We start from the raw sequence: 24,466 nt of genomic DNA on the forward strand, positions 1-24,466 counted from the left end.
CTCGCAGCAGTTTACGCCAGCGTCATTTGATGTCATCAAGACAACTCTTATAGCTCTCTTTCTGTTTTACGCCCAGGGGTATTTAGAAATGCGGTTATCAGAATAAGAGCGCACATATATAACTTATTTCATCTAAAACAACTTTGATGTTGCATGGATGGGACAGCATAACCACATTTTACTGCATTTCGTGTGGTCAGACAAATCTGACTGAGCTAAAGCGTCTAGACCCACCTTAAATGCAGCAATAAGCACACTGAGCAACTTTTGCAAGACTAGCAATTTTATTATTCAAAATAAACATGACAAGTCAAAATAGAATAAAAGGTGACCAAAAGATGTGGGAGTAAATAAAAACTTGATATGCATAAAAGGCAAAAATTAGAAACAACCCGTTCTATTTGGCTGCCATAGCAATTAAAACATGCTTATAAAAAATGACTAGATACCGAATGCCTTTCAGCCTTTCAATGTTACAGCGGAAAAAAAGTCAACGGCAAGAACTAAAAAGAATGATCATAAAAAATAAGTTAGGGATCACAGAAAATATATCAAAACATGTGCATTACAGTGAAAACCTATTTAAAGTGGCCGAGTCTTGATGATGTTTGAAGTGCTGGAAATCCAGGTAGGCTGATCCAATGACGGAGGGTTAACCTTCCTGCGATGAGATAAACACACTAATCTGAGTATTCACAGACACACGCCCAAATGAAACACCCGATGGACACATTTTTGTGTAAGGAGACTTTTTTAGACCACAAGGCAGGGCAAAGGTAAATGCTTAAGGTAGTTACTGTTTTACAGGTAACCAGTGAACTCTTGCTGAAAATTTTTTTCATAAACCACTCTTTCCTTTTGATACATGGAAGGCCATGGGTAGGGGAAGTCAACAGCGACTGATGATAGGGGAAGGGGGCTAGTGGGTATACATTTAAGAGGCTTCAGAGTGCCACTTATGCAAGATGCCAATAATATGCCCAATATGACAACGTCAGGTTAATAATGCAAATTAGTTGCAGGAAATAGTAAAACGTTGCTTGACAACTATTTTACGCAATATAAAGCAGCACAAAATCATTTCATCCATTTCCACAATATTAAAGCAAATTTAGAAGAGGGGCAACACAAACACAGGGGGTGTGGAATATTAACTGCATTCTCTTCCAGGCTACTACCCACAATGGAACATTTTTTTTTTGTGGTGGACACCTGACCATTAGGAAAAATTGTGCATCTTGCAATGACCAAATATGCCATTTCAACCCAACTTTGAATTATTGGCGGTGAGCGCGAACACAGGCGGCGCTGCGAAGCGCGCCTCCGTGACGTCAGCTTAGGGATTCTCGCATTTGTCGTCTGCTTCACCCAGGATCGCTCTCCCTGCTGTTTCTTTGCGCTCGGTCAACGTCTGATGCTTGTCCGCACCAGAATTGGCGTGTGGGTAACTTTTTATCATAATATTAGGCTTAAATCGCATACACTAGCTCATGGTGTCAATTAAAGTATAGTTTTGGATACCGCTACGGGAGAAACGTTGCTGGCGCCACCCCATTCCTTGCGAAGCCGGTCCTGTGCGGAGCGCGAAGAGTCGGAGCTAGGCGTCAGCTTCTCATGTAAGCATTCGAACAAAAGGAACAGTCAGCTGCTAATAACCGACAACAGCGAATATGGAAGACCAAAACAAATTCTAGGCCTTCAGGGCTGTCGGCTTTGGCAGAAGGCATCACGATTCCTGGTAATCATATGTAAGGTAAAACAGTTTTTGCAACCTTGCCGAACGCTCGAACGCGTTTTGTCACATCACTTTACGTTGTCAAGGCATGGAAGTTTGCCGACATGCACTATAGACTGCAAAAACTGTAGGTTCAGTTCCAAATAACCCAGTGTGTATATACGCGCGTGCTGATTCTATACCAGGCATCTAACCAGTCTGGAGGTTTATTGAGCAAAACGAGTCACGTCTTCGTTAAATTTATAGTAACACATAAATGTTTGTTAAGACCTGGAGAGATATTTCGGAACATTTTGCACAGCCATATCTTCCCGATATTCGGATATGCGTTATAGGAAAACTGCTCTCAAGAGGAGGGGGAGGAGTAAGGGGAGGAGGGGAAAACTTTGTTTAACAACTAAATCGATCTGGTTAGTGGGCCGGGTCCTCAGTCCAGGACAAGAGAGTAAAAGTAATTTTCTTCAAATCATAGAACGCCATCCCGAGTAGAATAGGATTTGTTCTTCGCGCCTGGAAGGGTTGAAAAGCAATAAAGAGCTAGTTGGAATTCTTCTTCGGTTTCGAGTCGTGTAATATATGCAGGTATACTATTTATTACGTTACTCAGCGAGTATATCATGCCTTCAACACCGTAATCATGTCATCATTGTTCGAGTTGAGAGTCAGTTCGTTATGATAACGATATAATTACGATAGAAAGTCGTAGCACAAAAGCCGCCTTCGAGTACTGTGGACCACGTTGTTTAGGGCGCGATCGCGGTGGCGTAGCACAAACCTTTTCATTGTATTTGCATGTGAATAAACAAAGCACGCTGCGGATATGCACCTTCTTGCACGCAGCCGTAATGAAAGCCAATTTGTGAAGAAGGGAATGTAGGCCATACAAAATGAAGAAATATCCACACGACCTTTGTGAGGCTTCCAAACATCCCGAAACCTCCTAAGAAGTTGGCGACAGCGCAGAAAAATTAATGCGTTGGGCAGAAAAAAAAGCAAGAAACATTAACCCGATACAAGACAACAACGAAAGAAATAGAAGAAAGCCTCTTTATTTCCTTCTGTGCGATGAGCGTGTAGAGGCCGCTGCTTGGTACGTAGTATTAGACTGTTGAGTCTTCATAGGAGCATCTCAAAAATACTGCAGGGAAGACTACGCATTTTGAATACTTATCGAGAAGCTCTGATCGCTGATCCTCGCGAATAAGCAAGAAAGGACGAGTTACACACGATCTTCTGACCCATACTCTGAATGAAGTTGTTCTCTATCTCGTCGTGTGTTGCAAACTTGCGGGGGATACAGCTTCAAATTATTCAGGTGGGTCAAAAGCTGGCAAAATAACTGAGTCGCTAGAAATACGCTTTTTAACGCACTACAGCAACGAAGCGGGCGATTTCTAACCCAGGCACTGTTGCCCCTCACAAGCGGAGTGTAGCAGACGACAGCGGCGCGAATCCCTAAGCCGACGTCAGAGCCAGGGGGCGCCACTCAAAGATCTCACCGCCAATACTTGGGATTGTTTTTTTTTCAGGTAAATCCTGAATTTATTGTATTTTCACCCTCAACATGTGTCAGGAGAATTGAGTTTAAACCCGCTTTCTCCCCCGAATAGACCTTTTCAAAGTAGCGATCTGCACAATCGTGGGCTGACAGTCCGCCATTCTCAACCAGCACTTACTGGAATTGCAGCAAGCCCCAGAAGAACAGCTTCCAATTGAGTATTGACATGACTCTACTGGTCACTACGCCAGGTCGGCAAACGCTGCACTGATAATCTTGTGCCTTGCTGATGGAAACTTTGGTACCGAGACGACCTTTTCCCAGCTGAACTACGTACAACGATCAGAGAGATCTTGAATGGAGACCGACATGTTGCGCATGCAGATGAATGTGCATAAACAAAGACATGTAAAAAACGTTGGCCAGGTTTTTGTGGACAAAATTTTTCATTTTTTAAAAGTTATAAATGCTCTCCACTGTCATCATTACTGATCCATTTCCAAACAAACGCCAAATTTTGAACGGTGTTCACTAGGAAGCCCTGATATACCCCCGGTTACCAGCTTGAAACAAACACCATTTTTAATGCGTCACAGTTAAGAACCTCATAATGCTTATGATAAAATAAAGTGAAGTCAAGAGTTTGACGAAACTTCGTCAGGTCAGGCATCATGATGAGGACGAAGATGCGGTCACTGACCAAGTCAAGGTGAAAACACAGACGTTTCGGGACCCGTACGGGTTCCTTGATCACACTAAGCCGGCGAGAGCAGTAACTCGCTTATAATTCTAAAATGTGACATAATGAGTAGCTTGCAGGCAGATTGCCATCTGTCGTATTGATAGTATCCTTGGTCGTTTGAATAAACACGTATTCCAAAAGTAGTCTCGTGGTTGAATTCTTTTCCTTGGCTATTAGCGGCGTTATTCCCAATCGATGGAATGACCATGATTACTGGCGTGCTCAGCCAGCGTGTTCGGCACTTTCCTGTTCTTGCCTGCGTCCCTTTGATGTTCCTTTATCTCCTGATGAAGTTGCCAGTTTCGTCGATGTAACTGCAGCTGCAGTCTGCACATGGTATCTTGTAGACAACACCGGGGTATATCTTGCTGTCCAAGCAATCTGTCACGTTCACAAGCCGATTCCTCAGCTTGTATGACGGCATGTGCGCAATGCGAAGGTCATACCTTGCAAAGATACGGCTTAGCTTCGCTGACCCCAGGAATGTATGGATGCCAACGCGTCTTCGAAATGACTTGCCCTGGGGTGGCCTGGGATTGAGGACACGATCTTCAACATTCTTAATAAACTTCTCCGGGTACCCGCTCGTCAATAATTCTTGATGTATTGTCTGAAGTTCTTTCCTTATTTCGTCATCACTTGAGCAAATACGTGTTGCCCGCGTCACAAGAGACGAGGTGACAGATTGCTTGTGACAGGCTGGGTGGCACGCATTAAAATTCAAGTAATGTCCGGTATGCGTCGCTTTCCTGTGCACCGCAAACGAAAGGCTAGTTCTGATACGGTTCACCTGGACATCAAGGAAAAGAAGGCTGCTGTAACACTCATATTCTGCTGTAAACTGGATGGTGGCTTCTGCCGAGTTCAGAAGCAGAAGCCGTGGGGCATCATTCCTATTGATAATGCAGAAGCAGTCGTCCACGTAGCGGACAAATATCTTCGGCTTGGGAGCGAAATCGATGAGGGTCTTTGGCTCAGTGACCTCTATGACCAAATTTGCAGTAGTTACGGATATAAAGCTCCCATGGCAGTTCCGTGGATCTCCTTGTAAAACTGCCCGCGGTAGGAGAAGTACGTGTTGCTTAATTAAGCAAAATTCAAGCAACTCACACACGTGTTCTAACCTGCCATGGTGGCTCAGTGACTGAGGTGTACTGCTGAGCAAGGAGGCCGCGGGTCTGCTTCCCGGCTGCTGCAACCGCTTTTCTGATGGAGGTGAGAAGCAAAAACGCCCCTGTGTATGAGATTTTAGCCTATGTAAAAGATCCCCAGGAGGTCAAAATAATCCGGAGCCCCTCACTAAAGTGCACCTCATCACCTGCGTTGCCTCAGCACGTTAAACCCTACAATCAATCAATCAATCAACACACATGTTCTACCTCCAAAGATGTGCGTTCCACGAGCGTTTCGTCCGCTAGCAGGACCTCCTTGCATGTCGCTACGGCCAAGTCGACCAGAACCGAAGTGAAGAGTGACTTGACATCGAAGGACACCGTTACGTCACCTTCATCCAGGGAAATGTCACGCACTTTCTCCACGAAAGCTGACAAATTGGCAATGTGTGTTGCCATTTTTCCAGCGAGCGGGCTCAACACTTCATGTAGGTACAGTAAAATCTCGATGATACGAATCTCGCGGGACCACGAAAAATATTCGTATGAACCAATACAGACCAAAAAATGTAGCTCTGAAAAAAGTTTTCGTGTATTTCTTTTCTTACTTTCGCCTGATGAAATTTGTGATTTTCTTCTGCATTTTTTTACCCCCATGTTGCAAAGCAGTCCTTTCTGGAGCGCGTAACGCTTTGCGCTCGTCACCTCACTCGCGGTGCTCAAGCTCGCTACATGCCGCAAGTCAAGCGTGATCCGCATGGTGCGTTTTTGCACGCGATTCGCGCACCTCGGCTTTGTGTGCACTGTATTTTCACGCCTGTATCGACGATTTCGCGCCCGCGGTAGCTCCTACCTCAACCAGAAAATGACGCACGACGCGCGCGGCAGGATGGCGGAGCCTGACGACTTGCGAAGCGCTCGAGAAAGCCGGCTTGGCTCCGCCGGAGATGGTTAGGCTTAGCACCCCGGCAGATATTTCATGGGCGCTATCACTAGCGCCGTGGACGATGTTTTATAGTACCGTTTTCGCATGCATAATCAGCTCCTTTACTGCACAAGCAACTTAGCGTCTGCCTTGAGCAGCATTTTAAAGAGCGGTTAGGAGCGGTCGCTCGAGCGGCCACGCCACTTCGCAGCCGCGGCCGCAGCCGGCCACGCCGCGAGAAGCGTGCGGGGTTTTGCGGCGGTGTCAGCAAGCAGAAAACAACAGCCCGGCAGTTTCTAGAGAAAGAGCGACAAAGAGGGGAGAGAGAGCCGTCACTGCTTGTTCGGCAGTCGGGCCCCTCGCCGGCTCGTTCATATCATCCGCCGGGCCACACAGGTCCGTTCGGAACAGCCGAAATTTTTCCCATTGCTAACAATGCAATTTTGCCGGGACTTTTCAGAAATTCGTATCATCCCGAAATTCGTATCACCCAGAATCGTATCATTGAGATTCCACTGTATCTGGAAAGACAGTGCAGCGGTGACCTTGTAAAGTCGACGGTGGGCCGTAGCGGTACGCCGAACTTATGTACTTTCGACGTAATGGTGTCCTGCGACGTCAACTCGCTCTTATCTTCGGTTCCTGTCGACTTGGCCGCAGCAACATGCAAGGAGGTCCTGTTGGTGGACGAGACGCTGGTGGAACGCACACCTTTGGAGGTAGAACACGTGTGAGTTGCTGGAATTTTGCTTAAGCAACATGTACTTCACCTACCGCAGGCAGTTTTACAAGGAGATCCACGGAACTGCCATGGGAGCTTCCAGATCCGTCACTACTGCAAATTTGGTCATGGAGGTCATTTAGCAGGATGCCCCCGCCGATTTCGCTCCCAAGCTCAAGATGTTCGTCCGCTACGTGGACGACTGCTTCTGCATTATCCATAGGAAAGATGCCCACAACTCCTGCTTCTTCTCAACCCAATTGAAGCCACCATCCAGTTCACAGCAAAATTGAATGTGACAGCCGCATTCCTTTTCTCGATGTCCAGATGAACCGTACCGGAACTAGCCTTTCGTTTGCTGTGCACAGGAAAGCGACGCATACCGGACATTACCTGAATTTTCATTCGTGCCACCCAGCCTGTCACAAGCAATCTGTCACTTCTCTTGTGATGTGGGCAACATGTCTTTGCTCAAGTGACGACGAAATGAGGAAAAAACTTCACACAATACGTCAAGAATTATTGACGAGCGGGTACCCGGAGAAATTTATTAAGAATGTTGAAGATCGTGTCCTCAATTCCAGGCAATCCAAGGGCAAGTCATTTTGAAGACGTGCCGGCATCCATAGGCTCCTGGGGTCAGCGAAGCTCTAAGCCGTATCTTTGCAAGGTATGACCTTCGCGTTGCGCACATGCCGTCCAACAAGCTGAGGAATCAGCTTGTGAACGTGACAGAGTGCTTGGACAGCAAGAGATACCCCGGTGTTGTCTACAAGATACCATGTGCAGACTGCAGCTGCAGTTACATCGACGAAACTGGCAACTTCATCAGGAGATAAAGGAACATCAAAGGGACGCAGGCAAGAACAGGAAAGTGCCAAACACACTGGCCGAGCCCACCAATAATCATGGTCATTCCATCGATTGGGATAACGCCGCTATAACAGCCAAGGAAAAGAATTCAACCACAAGACTACTTTTGGAATCCGTGTTTATTCAAACGACTGAGGATACTATCAATACGATAGATGGCAATCTGCCTGCAAGCTACACATTATATCACATTTTAGAATTATAAGCGAGTTACCGCTCTCGCCGGCTTAGTGTGATCAAGGAACACGTACGGGTCCCGAAACGTCTGTGTTTTCACCTTGACTTGGTCAGCAACCGCATCTTCGTCCTCATAAAATAAACTGAGTACATTACGTAGTACATCTGTAGATTTAATACGAAAAAACACAAATTGCCTACTGATAAAATAAACTGAGTGCATTACTTAGTACATCTGAATATTTAACATAAAAAACACATTTCAGAATGGTTTTACATTTACATAAAAGTCAGATTTGTCCCCGATTACGAGTTTGAAAAACAGCAGCTGATTTTTACCAGCCAGTTTTAACAAAATATAAAACCCGAAAACGGACAACCCTAACTATACTGAGCATACTAATAATGTGGGGTGAATTGGGTGGCTCAAGGGGAGAAGCAAATAAAGAAGAAAGGACATTTTCTTTAATTTTTATATTTTCAGGTTATTTACTTTATTAATTTTAAATATGTTTTCAGCCAACAAAGCAAAGCAAACTAATTGCTATCAAAAATCCACGCAAAAACATGTTTGAATATTGATCAGAACTTGGTAAATATGTGTGTAAACGGCTCCTTGTGATTCAAGTTAGTTCAGTCAGATTTTGGCCATCTTTGCGTGGCTTTGATGCACAGCACCATTCTGGCCGGCATTGCAACCACTGGAAATAGCCCAAGCACTTTTTTTCGAGGGGGGGTGTCCGTGCACTTTGTGTTTCAAAGTAGAAAAAAAAATGTTTCCCCGCCTGTTTTGAGCGGAACTAGTTACCCTTCTACTTCTGAAGCAAATGCGGGATACCACTCGCTTCTGCGACTTTTTTTTTCTCTAAGGTTGATTCAGTTATGCTACACCTCTAAAGAACATGCAGAGTGAGTAGAATAAACTTTTTAAGTCCTGTACCTCTTTGAAGCATTTTGAAGCCTGGCTGGGCAATTTTCGAGCCATCCTTGGATGGCTGGCAGGATATCTTGAAGGGAAGCAACGTCCATACTTTCCATCAGTCGGACCGCATCTGCAGAAATTCAAAATTGGTCTCAGTGTTGAACATGTGCGTATAAAAACCAAAAAGCATTCTCAGTTTATTTAAAAGCTATACTTTGACAACAAAACAAAGAATGCAAATTTAGGGTGTTTATTGTTTCAAAGCTACGTAACGAGGCTATGTGCCACGTAATATGGTGGGCTCTGGATTCATTACATCGCCTGGAGACACTCAACACACCAAAATCTCAACACACAGGCATTCTTGTTTATAGCTTCAACTACAAAAGTGACTGCTGTGGCTAGGATTAGACCTGCATCTGTGGCCTTAGCATTGCAACGTTTTGGCCACTATAGACTGCCTCTACTTTGACGAGATGGGCATGAGGCAAGCCCGATTAGGTACCTAGCATCAACCTGGGCTGTTTGGGAATTTTGAGGTGAGCTTGCTGGTGAACTTGTCATAAACTGGGGCTTCCAACTATTTCTTCACAATGTATAAATTTGCGCTAGTTGGTTCAAACTGTGAAACACGGTTAAGCGGCGCAGTAAACATGGGACAACAAAGGAGACCACACAGGACTAGCGCTGGTCCTGTGTGGTCTCCTTTGTTGTCCCGTCTTTACCGCGCTACTTAACCGTGTTTTATATTTATTCCCCTTTGACTATTGTTTCGTTCACAATTTTCTCTTCATCTGCCGAAATCAGTGGGTCGTCACCACAGCGCCTAATTTTGAACACATGCATACCTTGCGATGATTTCCGTCACACACTTCGGTTTCACACAATCTCTCAGCTTCCATGGCACTGATTGTGCAAAAAACAAGAAAGACGAAGAAGGAAACGACAAGACGAGCGCACTCGTCCGTCCTTGTTTTTTGCGCAATCGGAGCCATGGATAGATTCCAACTGGGCCGGCTCACGGTGTTGCTCTCAGCTTCACTAGCTCAGACCGAGGATGGTGACGTCTTCAAGCCATCACAAGTGTCATTCAAGCACCTCAACTTGCCTCACACTCCACAAGCATGCAGCAGGCATGGATGTTATGGTAACACCAGTGCCTCGTCTCACACACCATTACCACTTAAAATGTCACCGCAGGCTTGAGTGCCAAAATTTTTGTAACTCCAGCCATGATTGTTTGAAGCAACACAGAAACAATAAAATCAGGCAACAGGGACAGCACTGAGCTAGCACGAAATGAACCGCATTATCCGCACCGCTGTTGGCGTGCCTTTCCAATCATACAAATGGAGTCTGCGCTGCTGCTCTCGTGCTACCATGCAGTTCAGAGGCTAGTGCATAATAACCCTATGAGAAGGAGCAAGAAGCCGGACGATTTTGGCTCAGACAAATATAAAAATGCTTTGGGCTGTATTTGCTTATATCAGCGATCTTCTCCTGCAGCTTTGTTCGATTTAGTGTGGGAATCGTTCATCTCAGCATCCAAGCAACTTGCATCCAAGCAACTTGCTCCATTTTACTCTGTGGTAAATGTTAACTTAAAATGTATGATTTCCACTTATTTCTGCACAAGACACAAATAAAACTGGACATAGTTGATGTCATTGGCACTATAAGAGAAAAATGGAAGTGCGAAACAAATTGCATCACATCCTGCCAATGGCTATACACTGTGTAAAATATGGAAGGTTTTACACACCAAGGACATATCTCGGCTATCAGGCATGCCGTTGTGGAAAGCTACTGAATAATTTAAACCAGTTGGGGATTTTTAACATGCACCTAAATCATGACAGTTGGGAGATTTTTCACAATGCTAATCAAATATGTTTTAGGTGGATTTGCTAGCAAAAAATACGATTAAAAAAAAAGAAGCACTGGTAGACACAACATCAACATTAAAGACGTAATGCGTACTGCTATAAGGCACACTGCAAGTTACACAAGGTGCTGGCTCGTTGATTCTTGATAATTTGAAAAATACACTTACTGCACGATTACATGATGACGGGGACACAAGGACGACAGAGTGTTCTGGCTGTTGAGAGTAATGATGACAAGTACACGTGTTGTTGCTTCTTCAAAGAACAAGTTTTGTGCTCATCCTGTTATCCTCCTGCTTGGCTATCATTTAATCATGCAGTGTGTACTTTTTGTATAGATTAATCCCTTTTGGCTTAATACTGACACAGCTTATATTGATTTAGGAAGTGCATTTTCAGGAAGCATGCAGAGTGGGCCAAAAAAATACAAGATTGCTATACCTTTTTGGTGGCATTCCAAAGCTTGAAGGGACAATTCCTCGGCCAGCCTTTAACGCCTGCCAGGTTCTCTTGCTATACACACTCCAGCACCACCTGCAGTACCAATAATAAGCTCCAGTGAAGTGGGCACGGCCTTTTCCCGCACAATAAAAAAAAGAATACTAATGCAGAGAAATATTGCTTCCTAAGCATCATGCATGCAAAGACAAGCTATCACTCTCTGTACAGAAAGTATATCTGCAAACAAGAGAGTGCACTACATGTGTTGCACTGTCACTTCATTTCTAAAAACAGAGAAGTTGATGCAACCACAGAAATATCAACCCCCTGCACTTAGCTCAAGCACCGTACACATGAACCTGATGCGGACAACACGAATAGATGGATCTGTTCACTCAATCCTCCTGTGCATACATAAACTCAACAAAATCTACTGCGACCCGCCGCGGTGGCTCAGTGGCTAAGGCATTGCGCTGCTGAGCACGAGGTCGCGGGTTCGATTCCCGGCCGCGGCGGCCGCTTTTCTGATGGAGGCGAAAAGCAAAAACGCCCGTGTGCACGAGATTTCGGCGCACGATAAAGATCCCCAGGTGGTCAAAATTAATCCGGAGCCCTCCACTACGGCGCGCCTCATCGCCTGCGTTGCGTCGGCGCGTTAAACCCCACAATCAATCAATCAATCAAAATCTACTGCGTTCAGGTAGAGGCCCCCAAAACAATCTTTTCCATCAAACCAAGTTGTGCACCTCTCTGCAGGAGGTCAGCGCAATTGTGCCTTCACGTGCAAGTAGGTTGCTGAGTAAGGCTGGAAGCATGGCAAAAGGGCACGACACAAGTTGCCTAACTGCTTGTGACCCGTTGACTCAGCCTGACTGCTTATACACGGTCTTCACCAAGCGGACAGTGTTCAAATCAACCAGACTCATTCCGCAGGCTTTCACACTCAACCCATGCACTTATACGTGGGCGCACTGAATTGGAATAAGAAGCAACTATCTACTCAACCCTCTCCCCCCCCCCCCCCCCATTTCTGTATGCAGGGTTATTTAACGGTCTGCCGACTGCCGACGGTACTGCCGACAAACAAACACGAGAAATTTTAACACGTTTTGGGGGGGGGGGGGCATTATAAATGAAGATGCTTGGGCTGCCAGGTAAGCCAGCAATTACTGTTTGTAAGCGCATATGGGCTTAGTTGGGTAATGGCCACTTCATGACCACAGACAGCTGAAGCCCCGAAATGGTGAAACTTCAACAGCGTACACCAAACAATGTTCCGATTTTTCTGGTGCTCTCAACAAGCATTGACTGTTGCGACCATTTCACCCTTGTTTAAAGGAGCCATGAAGACAGTATACAAGTTTGTCTTATTCGAAAGATTGCGCGTTTTACAGTTCCCCCAGCGCTTGTCCGGCAGCAAATGATGCCGTATTCACTGATAAATTGATCAATTTAGGTTAAAATTTTGATTCTCGCACGAAATCGTGGGCTTTCGTAATTTCAGCGATGACGTCAGAAAGGCGTGTATTCAAGCGAACTTCCACTGTGTCATTCAGGTTTGCGGCCTTGCTCTCCGTCAGCCCTCTTAGATGGCGCTGCTATAGTCATCCACAAACCGTTGTCCGCCGTTGCTTTGTTTTTGAGCGTATTTGCACCTGGCTTGTTTTTGTTACTGTAAAAAGTGATCGTCTCGTGAAACCCGGGGTATCCTCGACAAACAGGGTCACGTAAGCCAACGCCGCTTGCGCCAATCGGCCAGTGTCCTGTAAAACAACTTCAAAGCGGCGGAGTGCTGTGCAGCTAAAACAAGCATAGTGCGCCCAGTACCAACAGCAGTGTGCATCGGTACTTTTATGCTTACGTGCGTTTTCGCAACTTTTATTGTTTACCGCACCATTCTTACTGCTGTAAAATTAGTTCGCTCAGAAAACCTATAAGCCGTGCCTAATTTGCGTTTGCTTCTTCCGTCCTCAGCCAATCGCACAGCCGAGCTCATATGACATCATAGGTTCTGTTGCGAGAAATGAGCTAGTGGGTTACATGACCATTCCGTTTTTTTCTAGTTATGTAGCTTATTTCAGCGAAGTGTGCGTTAACAGTGGTGTCAGTATGATTCTATCGAGGCAATCTTTCGAATGAACCGAACTTATGTTTTGTCCTCATGGCTCCTTTAAGGTGAAGGGGAAGCTGAGGGACAAAAGCACCGATGGACTTATTTCCGTTTCACTAACTAATAATATCTGAAGCGTCTGTGAGGAGTTTTGACGATACAGCCTAGTCCACTTATAACAATATCCAAGGACCAAGGAAATCCCATCGTTATAACCGATAATTGTTATAAGCGGGTTGCGAATAAAAAGACGGAACAGAGCTCAATACATTTTATTCACATGCCAGCAAGGGGATACTACTAATTTGCGGAAAAGAAGCCCTGGTCGGTCACCTTTGTTTGCCGCATGTGAAGCAAGCGCAAATCTTTTCAAAGAGCGTCTACAGGTGCTTCACCTAGCTGAGGTAAATGTCCTTGGGGGAAACAAAGTCCCCGAGGGACTGTGTCACGCATTGGGCCTCCGACGAAGACACTACCTGACTATTCTGCACAACCGCGTAATTAGAGTCGTCACTGTTGCACTTTTGGTGCACAATATCACCAGATTCAATCGTTATATCCGATATCGTGCACTGGAGCATTATAATAAGCGGTTTATTTCACCATAGAAAGAATACAAAAGTTGACGGTGCCATAGCTGTTCATCGTTATATCCGATATATTGTTATAAACGGTATCGTTATAAACAGACTCGACTGTAGATATTTATTTAGCCTAAAGGCGCACAATCAGAATACTAATGGAAAGGAGGCAGTTACGTCGCCACCAACTAAGAAATGCGAAGAAACACGGCGTTATGCTGATTAATCTAACTTTTTCTGGTGCACACTGAATCAAACTTAAGTGCTTAAAGGAGCCATGAAGAGAAAACACAAGTTTTGTTCATTAAAAAGATTGCCTCATTAGAATCATACCGACACCACTTTTAATGTAAACTTCGCTCAAATAAGCTAGATAATTAGGAAAAAAGGGAATGGCCATGCGACCCACTAGCTCATTTCCCGCAACAGAACCTATGATGTCATATGAGACAGCTCTGCGATTGGCGGAGGGCGGCAAAAGCAAACGCAAATTAGGCAGAGTTTATAGATGGTATTCGTTGAAAAGTTTAGCGGTCAATTTCTTCGCTTGGCAACACTGGAAATGGCCACAGACATGGCCGATGCGCCACGGACACGGCGCAGCCTGGGCCACTGCGGCCGCACGCCGAAGAAAAAAAAGACACCAGCGTGCGTCATCAGCTCCGTTCCAATCCAATTCTAAACTGTGCATGGCACCAACAGAGATGTTATTAATCGCACTCACAGTGAACTCGACGCAATACTTTGCGTTCGGCGAAGAGTTCGTAACGTGAAACACAGTCATGTGTTTCACAGTCGTGGTTAGCACGGACCAGTGCCGCCATCCCGCGGAGCCCGACGTAACGAGCGCGCCGCCGGACGCCGATCGCGGAGGCCGTGGGCGCACTCACACGGTTGCATGGAGGAGAAGAGGGGTGCCTGATCTGCGGGCCGTGCGCACAACGTCGCCTAGCAACAGACGCTTGGCCGGCGCACACTTGGTTGCCTGCATGCATTCCACGCCATTGAATACCGAGGATAAGCTTGCTGAACGAGCTATTTGCGCTTAAATTTAGGGCACATTCTTTTTAAAGCCGTAAGAATGGTGGGACAAACAGTGTAAGTTACGAAAGCACATGTAAACATAGAAGTACCGATGCGTACTGCTGTTGGTACTGCGCACACTATGCTTGTTTAGCTGCACAGAACTGCGGAGCTTTAGGGTCGTCTCAGACGATACTGGCCGATTGATTGGTGCTACGGTGTCTTACGTGACCATATTTGTCGAGCGAGCACTATGTTTCAGGCAATGATTTTCTCCCAGAGCAAGAACAAGTCAGGTTAAAGAAGGTCAAAAACAAACCAAAGGCAAAAAACGGCATTCCACAGTATGGTGGCGCCATCTAGGTTTAACGTAAACAAACGCGTGAGCACCTCGATGGCAACGCTGCCGTACAGGGTGGAGACACCCTTTGAACGGTTCCGTGCCGCTGCAATTGGTCAACGTGCTCGAGTCGTTCTTTTCATTTTCCAAGCGACCCAGCAACGCGAAACAGATAAGATTATTCAAACTTCGCCAGTTACCCGCATTGCGGTTGCGGCGATAATTGTAGCGCGGTTTTGATACAACGACTTGCTTCAGCGGCGAGCGAGCAAACCAAAATGGCGGCGCCAGCGTATAGCCGGTATTCAATAGCGTGGAATGCATGCAGGCAACCGTGCGAGTGCGCCGCCGCATCTGTGGTCAAGCGTCTGTTGTCAAGGCGATGTTGTGCGCCCGGCCCCCAGATCAGGCACCCCTCTTCTCCCCCATGCCTTCATGGCAGCCATGCAGGATGCAGCCTCGGGCCGCGAGTGACCTTGGGTTCCCGTGCAATGCGTGTGCGAGTGGTTCGATAGTCAGTTGTGCCGCGATAGTGTGGTGGCTAGCGATAGCGTTGGTTACACGAAAAGTCACGATTCCGCTCATGAGTGTGACAACCAAATCTGCAATTCAACCCCAGCCTCCGCGCACACCTACGAGCGAGTGCGAGTCGGTTGTGGCACAAAGGTTGCAACGTGAGCGCAGTGGTCCGTTTGACAGCAGGAACTACTGCATCATTACCAAACTGTTGCCCTATGAACACAAAGTAATACCTCGAGGCCAAGTGTTGTTGAGTGCAGCACAGTACGATCTACCTATCGCCAGACGCGTATGAAGTAGCCGCCGCAGATCGGCTGATTGCCAGCCGCCGCGCTCTAACATCAGACGCGAGTTGTTTTGCTGGGTGTGAAACATTTAGCGCACGAGAAAGCCAGCATTAAATCTGTGTACGCGTGAACCATTTCTCCAAAGAAAGTATTCGGTTTCTGTACTCAACCACGTATTAGACGGCACCTACCAGACATAAAGCCGTGGATGCGGTGCGCGTGCACTTGGGTCGACATCCGCGGCGGCACCCAAATGCAGTGTCGGACTTATGCTGCTTATACGCGCCGTTCGCCGCCGCGGTTTCATCCTCCGTGGATTCGAAGTGCTCGAGGGTAGGAAGAGCGCCACCACTTAATGTGAGTGCGAATAATATTATACCTGTTGACGCCACTACCGATAATCGGGCTGAAACGCAGCAGACGACGTGCGCTGGTTTTTCTTTTTTTTTTCTTCGAGATGCGGGCGCAAAGCGCATGCGCTGGCACGGTGGCCACCGACATGGCGGTTTTCAGTGTTGCCAGGCGGAGAAATCGCCCGCTAAACTTTTCATTGCATACTGCCTATACGTGTCTCCACCCTGTACGGTGGACGCGTGAATCAAGGGACCCTAGGCTGCAGGGCGGTCTGTGATGTCATTGCGGACCACAAAAACACCCGATTTAGCGGGAAAATCAAACTTTTAACTTAAATTGATTAATTTCTCAGTGAACAAAGCGCCGTTTGCATTCGGACAAGCACTGGGGGCACTATAAAACACGAAATCTCTCGGATAACACAAGCCTCACTGGAAATTCATAGTCTGGCAGGGAAAGTTTTTTGGAAGTGGATATTTTGCCGGCAGCCGGCATTTTTTTCTCACGGGAATTATGCCGGCAGTGTCGTCCGATTGGCTGGCTCTTTCTTTGACGTCAAATTTCCGGTTCCGGTTTTTTTTTTTTTTTTTTTCTGCCGGCTGTCCGGCTTTTTCATAATCCCGTGCGCGGACATCGACTACCTCTCAACTTAACCCGCGGAAATGATGTAGTCGTCGGGCGACGATTCTGTCGAGGCTTCCTCATCGGCGTTGATCAAGCCACCGTCGTTTGCCACTGATACCAAACCTACGGAAACGATGACACCGTCGGGCGAAGACGTCGCGTGTAGGTGATCGGTTCACAAGTTTTGCCGAGCTTGAAGCGAAGATAAAAGCCTACAGCCAGGCCCACTTTGTGCAGCTACCATCGTAACTGGTAGAGTGCCATCAAAATTACAGGAGCAGAAAATGACCTAAGCGTTCTGGTCCTGTTAACTGTGCCGGCAGCTGGCATTTTTTACGGGGATCGAGTGCACGTCCCTACATGATACATGGCCGGCAGCAGGAGCCTGTTGAACTGACTGAGTATTTCTTTCTCTATGCTGACGGCAACATGTATCCCTACGTAACGGCTGCCGACACACTACGCCGTTAATTGTGCCGACACAGCCAACACAACGGTAGGTCCACCGTCGCAAAGGGTTAGTGCTGGCATTACATTTCAGGAATGCCGGATATTTTGCTACATCAGACAGTGCTGCCATCAAATCCCGGGATTCCTGGGTTCTGCAGGACGGGCTTGTGCTGCTAAGGGCTCTAAGCTGCTTGTCCTGCTTTGGTGTCCTCCACATAACTCCTAATTAGTGGCATTATTACCACATGTGTGCGCTCACCAGCGCACGCACAAGAAACATGCGTGCGGAGCGCTTAATTAACTATAGTTCAGACCACAAGGTACAGCCGTGAGCTGAAGTAAACGGACCACGGGAGCGGTGGCCAAAACTAATCGCTGCGCCGTCTGGTTGCGCGGCGCCTGCTGTCGAGATCGCACACAGCGCAGGCGCGGCCTAGCAGTACAGCACACATGCCGCTATCGCTCGCTGCTTCGCGATTGTCTCACGCTCCGATAAATTGACGCCAGGGGAGCCGCGCTGCCGTTTTACTGCCTGCGGCTCACACACCTTCAGTGGAAATGGCGCGCTGGCGCAATCGGCGGCAACGCGGCTCCGCTGGCAGAGTTGGCGCGCTGGTGATTATCTCGGGCTTCAAGCTTTTATTTTTTTTTTTGCAATCCCCCCCCCCCCCCCGGCATATATTGAAGCAGAAAATGAAGCAGAAAAAAATCACTGGACAGTCGAAGAAAATAAAACACAACACCATCTTTGTCGGTTTTGAGGATAGATGCGAAATCACAGCCTCCCGAGAATATCAGCAACTGGGAAAATTATTGATGTTAACCTTACATGCCAAGGTTTTGACAAAAACTGCTGTGTTTAGGTATGTACTGCATTGCTTTATGAAACTTCGTTCGCCGCATGCGGCATATGTGCCATTTCGCAATTGCTCGGGAAAATCCAGCTTCGCAATTTTTCAAGTTCGAGGCACCGACACATACATTTTATGTTCAAAAACTATATTGCGATATGAGATACCATTGAACCACGCCTTCAATTCCCAGCGACTATCGAACTACATGCAAACTACATTTTTCGATTAGATTTATTTGCACTTGAAAACATTATTGACAGTTCTTGCGCACTTCTGTGCCACGAGTTGAAATTGAAGGATTTGATCCAAAGAGGGTCGTTCAGTCGACGATTGAAGATAAGAAGGTTACTAGCTTATGGTCGACGGCATGCGGCAAACAAACGACGGTATACTTCAAAACAGCCAAGTTCATTTACACGTAATATTTTACAAAGCAATACACAGGGCGGTCGTTCATAGATGGGGGTCCGCAGACAAAAAGAGGAACGTGGGAGAAGAGGAACTCCGTGGGTCCCTCCGCGATACTCCCAACTTCCTTTTTTTTTCCAAACCCTGCCGCGAACTAAAAAAAGTGGATTTGCCGCATGACATGTTAGAATAACGCCTCCGCACAGCACAAATTTTAAAGCTGGCTTTTTGCACAACGTTTAAATTATCCAGAAAAGCCACACTCAAAGGGCGTGCATAGAGATATAGCCAAACGGTTAATTGTGCGACAATAGGACACGTATCAACATATTTCATCGTGGGCTTCCTCACCACTTTTGCAAGCCCAGAAGGAGTCTTTGGCTACCGGCCGAGTACCAGTGGCACAAAAAGTCAGAGGTAGGGCAAATCCCAAGTCTTGCGGGCAGCCCTTTCCTTCACCACGCCATAATCTTTGTTTAATTACAAAAGTCCCGCCTCCCAAAGAGACGTCTCAACCGAGAGTGAGGAGGACCTATCAATTAGCCAATACTATAGGCCGCTGAGCGGCCACAAAGACAGTCAATTGTTGTTGTGTACACAAATAGCTATGGGACCCAACTCTGTCACTGTCATGCAGAAACTCGAAACTCGAAAAACACGAACACGAAAAACACAAAACACGAACTAGAACAAACAACAAGACAGCAGATATCAACTGAGAAACTTCCTCACTTAACAAAAAAGAAACCTCCTGCTTTTTTTTGAATAAAAAAAGGCTACGAGCCCAACGCAGCCACAGCACGCTATGTATGGCAGCGTAGCACCAGTGCCACTTATCAGGTGAGTCGCATCGTTTTCAATGATAGGGCGGTGCCCGGCAGTGTTCCTCTAACTGCGCGGCGTGATTCCCCTGGCGTCAATTTATCGGAGCGTGAGACAATCGCGAAGCAGCGAGCGATAGCGGCATGTGTGCTGTACTGCTAGGCCGCGCCTGCGCTGTGTGCGATCTCGACAGCAGGCGCCGCGCAACCAGACGGCGCAGCGATTAGTTTTGGCCACCGCTCCCGTGGTCCGTTTACTTCAGCTCACGGCTGTACTATGGAGGCTATATTGTCAATATTGTTCTCAATAGAGCTGAGGCACCTAAATCACCGTGAAGGGGGTTTTGAAAGGACCTTTCAGTCTCCGGTCTCGGCAGGTAGAACCGGAAGCCCCGGCCCCTATTCTCGCTTTCCTTCGCGGTAAGTTAGGCGCCCTCAGTGGGCGCTCAATTGACAATAATGTAGCCTATAGAAATACAATACAGGGAGAGGCATAACAGAAACCACATGTGAGCGTCGAAATGCAAGCGCCCAAGAAGAGCTATAGGGGCGCATGAGCGCCAACTTTCCGGAGCGCGCGTGCTAAATAGGACTCGCGCGTGTGCGAGAGCCTCCATGTGCGAGAGAGCGAAGGAGAGAGAAAAAAAAAATCCGAAGAAAAACTATAATAGAACCCACACCAAAAAAAAAAAAAAAATGGGGGGGGGGGGGGGGGGGGTATGCGTAGGGTTAGTGGACACGTGATATTTTTTCGCTCTTGCACTCATGCTCATGCAGATGCAGAAAGCCGCCCCTTTCACCCTAAGCATTACCTGTGGCAAGAAGGGTACAAGGCTGCTCAAATCAAGAGACTTGCAAATATTTTGAACGCAATTATTAGTACGGTATTGCTACTTTTATCTGAACGGACAAAGTTAATAATATGTACGTTTACTGCTGCAGTCTTTGATGGTATTTTGATTTCAGTATTTTTTACGAGGAGAACTCACCGATTGCGCCATGTGTCCAGAATGAACTCTGCGAGAAGAGCGCGTCTAAACTTTGAGCAGACGACATGTGCACTAACGGTTTCGCCACCCTGCGTTTCATTTCAGCCATGTAGGCTGCATAATTTATCTGTGCTTGATTTATTTTCGTACATTTACTATTATTTTTAAAAATTGTTTCCCAAAAAAAGATCTTAGGCTGCGTTTCGAGCCTTTGTCCCTCAGCGGTTTGTACGTGTGCTGTTCCCCGGCGCGCGCATATATGAGCCAGGAAGCGAGTCGCAGTGATACAATTTGTTTACTTTTGCTGCGGACAACTTGCGCAGCTTCCACCGCATTGCACACTATAAATTTGAGGGAAAAGGATCTTGAGGGCCTGCCCACATAGCATTTTACGGCTCGTATGGCAGGCCTGCGCGCGGTGAGCTCCTGTGACCGGACATTATCAGCACTGAGTCACTGAATCTTTCCGGATTTGGCTCTGAATATCCTGAAATTATTTGAAAAAAAAACATTAAAACGTTAAAACTACTTTGATTCGTTATTCGTATCCGGCGTTATCCTGAAATGTAATACCAGCATCCAAACCTTTGCGACGGTCGGCATATTTAACAGGCGTAGAAACTGTCGGCATAATTAACGACATAGTGTGTCGGAAGCCGGTACGTGCAATCACCCGTAAAAAATGCCAGCTGCCGGCATAATTAACAGGACCAGAAAATGCCGGTTGCCGGCATAACTTTACAACGGGCGGAAAATGCCGGCTGCCGGCATTTTCCGCTTTTGTAATTTTGCCGGCACTCCGCCAGCTGCGATGGTAGCGCCACCGTTGTGCCGGCATAATTCCCGTGAGAAAAAAATGCCGGCAGCCGGCAAAATATCCACTTCCAAGTTTTTTAAGCGTACACTCACCTGAAGTGTCCCAGAAGAATTAAAAAAAAACATTTTCTCCAAGCCGCGTGTGTTTGAGCTCGGAGCCATGATAAGTTGCACAACTCTTTCTTTAGACGACGCCACTTCTGCCACCTCGACTAAATTCTGAAGGAATACACTGTTCACACTAAAATCGCTACAGTGAACGAGAAGCCACCGCTGAGAGCGCAACGAATTTTCCAGTTTTCTTTCACACACACTACCAGCGTTATCGCTGCTGACAGTAAACCTACTGTAGTCGCTGGCACAGCTAACAGACGTCGACACGGAAGGACGGTTTTAGCTAAACGTAATACCACAAACAAGGAAACGGTTTGAAACAGCTAGCGCACATTCACGGCGGCTTCGCGGCTTCCCGGCATGGAGCCTTCCCGGCATTCACTGCTGCCCCCCAGATTTTAAATTTTGAAAATAATCAGTCAGTTGCATCTCAATTTCTTACACATTTAAATTTAAAAAAAATTGTAAACTAATTGCAGAATCCATAATAATTTTTTACGGCTTTATTAGCAAAACTTACTCTTCTTTTTATGTGCGGTCCTAAAAAACACCGCCTTCACGATATTCCTTTTCCCACGCGTAAGCTTCGCAAATCTGCCGCAGCTTCGCACTTGTTTTGTTGTGTAAAGCAGCCGCCTATGGCGCTAGTATCTTACCCTCTTTTTGGTGCGGTTGTTTGAATGTATGATAGCGGGAGCTAACCGCTATCAAGCAGAAGAGAGAAGAGAGAGAGAAAAAAACTTTATTTGCTCAGAGCCATGGTCGGGCCCGCTAATCCGGGGCTGCCGGTGGTCGACGCGTAGCTCTCTCAGCCCGGTCCGCAAGCCATTTCTGGCAAGCTGGATGCGGGTTGAGCAGGGTGGCCTCCCATTGTGTCGTGGATCTGTTGTTCGGTGTGATGTTCTTCATGTTGGGGTTTTGTGTGCAGTGCCACATCGTGTGGAGTAAATCTCCCGTCTGGTCGCAGTGCGGGCACTGTGGTGTTGGGTAGATGTCCGGGTAGTATTTATGTAGGGTTGCGGGAATTGGAAGTGTGTTTGTGTGAAGCTGTCGGAGTAACACCTCCTCCATTCTTGTGAGCGAGGGATGAGGGGCTGGAAATCTTCTCCTGCCGAGCCTCTGTTCAAGCAGTATCTCCCTGTAGGCGGTACGCAGCGAAGGGGGTGAAGGTGATCGGTTGGCTCCCTTGCCTGGGGGGCAACCAGCGGGGGTGAACGCCCGGAATAAGGAATCGCGGGCGTGCGCGGCGACATTCCCCCCGGTCTGTCCCTGATGACCCGGGAACCATATGATCTGTGCCCCTTCAGGCGGCTGATTCGCAATTATGCGAAGGGCCTGGCGACATATCCTGCCTCTGAGGAAATTTCGGCAAGCCTCTTGGGAATCGGTTAGTATAATGGCGCGAGGATGGGCAGAGATGGCCAGGGCGATGGCGACCTCTTCCGCGCGGGTCGGATCCGTCGTTTTGATGGATGCCATTGCAATGGGGTTACCACTGGACGAGCAGGCTGCTGCTGTGGTCACCCCATTGGTGGGGCCGGCACCATCCAGTAGATTGTAGCAGGGTGGGAGTCCCACGTTTTGGAGAGGTATTGGGCCCGGAGTGTTCTGCGGACTTGATCGTGTTCCGGGTGCATGTGTCTGGGGAGGGGATGGATGTGAATGCGTTCTCTCATTTCTCGAGGGATGTCGAATCGATCCTGCACCGTGGTCGGAGGAGTTACGTCCAGTCTATTTAGGATGGCTCTGCCTGTTTTTGTCCTCGTGAGGCGCACCTGTTGCGTTATTCTCTGATCATCAATGAGCTCTTTTGTGCTGTTATGGACCCCCTGAGCCATTAGGCGCTCATTGGACGTAGATACTGGGAGGCCCAAAGATAGTTTGACGCACTTACGAAGAGCCCGGTCTAGTCTGTCCTCCTCTGGGTTTGAGGTTCAGAAAAGGAGCGACGTATGTGTATCTGGAGACCACAAAGGCTTGTACCAGCTTAGTGGTTTCAGTCTCCTTCATTCCGTGGTTTTTGGAGGACACTCGCTTGATCATTCTGGCTACCTGGTTGGCCGCCGCTATCAGGCGACTCACCGCTGTGGTGTTGTGTGCCATGCTGGAAAAGTGCACGCCGAGGACACGGATCTCCTGCCTGGCGGGGATAGGCATGAAATCCACGTGCAGCTTGATGGGGTCTTGTTTCGGGTATTTGGGCTTCTTGGGCTGGACCACCAGTAGTTCCGACTTATCCGGTGCACACTCCAGGCCACGGGACCGGGCGAAGGTCTGCACGATTTCTATCGCTCGTTGGAAGCTGTCCTATATGTCGGCCCTAGTTCCTTGATTTGACCATATGGTGACGTCGCCCGCGTACAGTGCGTGACAAATGCCTGGCACCCGGTTCAGTCTGGGCGGCAGATCCTACATCGTCAAGTTGAAGAGCAAAGGGGAGAGAACTGCACCCTGAGGTGTACCCCGCGATCCCAGCTCAATTAGATCTGACTCGAGTCCCCCTACAGAGAGCTTGGCCTTCCGATCTTGTAAGAACGCCTTGACATAGTTGTAGGTTCTGGAGCCGCAATTAGTCTCCGCTAAGGTGCGTAGTATGGCCGAGTGCAGGACGTTATCGAAAGCCCCTTTCAAATCAAGGGCCAGCACCGCGCACGGTTGCATGCGGTCTGGGTGAAGGCATACGTCCCTGTAGACCTGCAAAAGCACACCGGCAGTGCCTAGGTGTGGTCTGAAGCCAAACTGTGTGTGCGGAAATTAATCTGTGCCGTCGAGAAACCGTTGCAACCGAGTGTTGATTACTCGCTCGAAAAGTTTCCCCAGGCAGGATGTTAGCGAGATGGGCTTAAGATTCTCTACCTTCAAGTCCTTTCCCGGTTTCGGGATAAACCGAATTTCCGCTGTTTTCCACTGTTGCGGTAACGCACCAGGGATCCAGTACTCCCGATTGAAATGGTCGACCAAAGCTTGAATGTCTGCTTCACCTAGGTTGTAGAGGGCTCTCGCTGTGATTTGGTCTGGTCCCGGGGCTGTGGTCTATCTTCTTCATGTTGGCGAGCTGTTTTGCTTTCGTGTATAGTGACGGGTTCGTCCAAGACTTCGTTGGGTTCTCCTTGGTAATCTGGGTAATCATCCCGGCGGTCTGTT

At 47.5% G+C, this 24,466-nt stretch overlaps 1 long non-coding RNA gene across 1 annotated transcript; it reads right to left on the reverse strand.

The window, feature by feature from the left end:
* Positions 1-282: 282 nt before the first annotated feature.
* Positions 283-21,692, reverse strand: LOC144162931 (uncharacterized). Its single transcript, XR_013320798.1, has 4 exons — positions 21,302-21,692; positions 11,033-11,125; positions 8,724-8,835; positions 283-661 (listed from the first exon to the last, which is right to left on the reverse strand). It is a non-coding gene; the product is annotated as an uncharacterized LOC144162931 (long non-coding RNA).
* Positions 21,693-24,466: the final 2,774 nt, after the last annotated feature.

This window comes from Haemaphysalis longicornis, unplaced genomic scaffold (assembly GCF_048455015.1).
Source record: "Haemaphysalis longicornis isolate Haplotype H1 unplaced genomic scaffold, Haemaphysalis longicornis Haplotype H1 scaffold_12, whole genome shotgun sequence".
Classification (NCBI taxonomy): Eukaryota; Metazoa; Arthropoda; class Arachnida; order Ixodida; family Ixodidae; genus Haemaphysalis; species Haemaphysalis longicornis.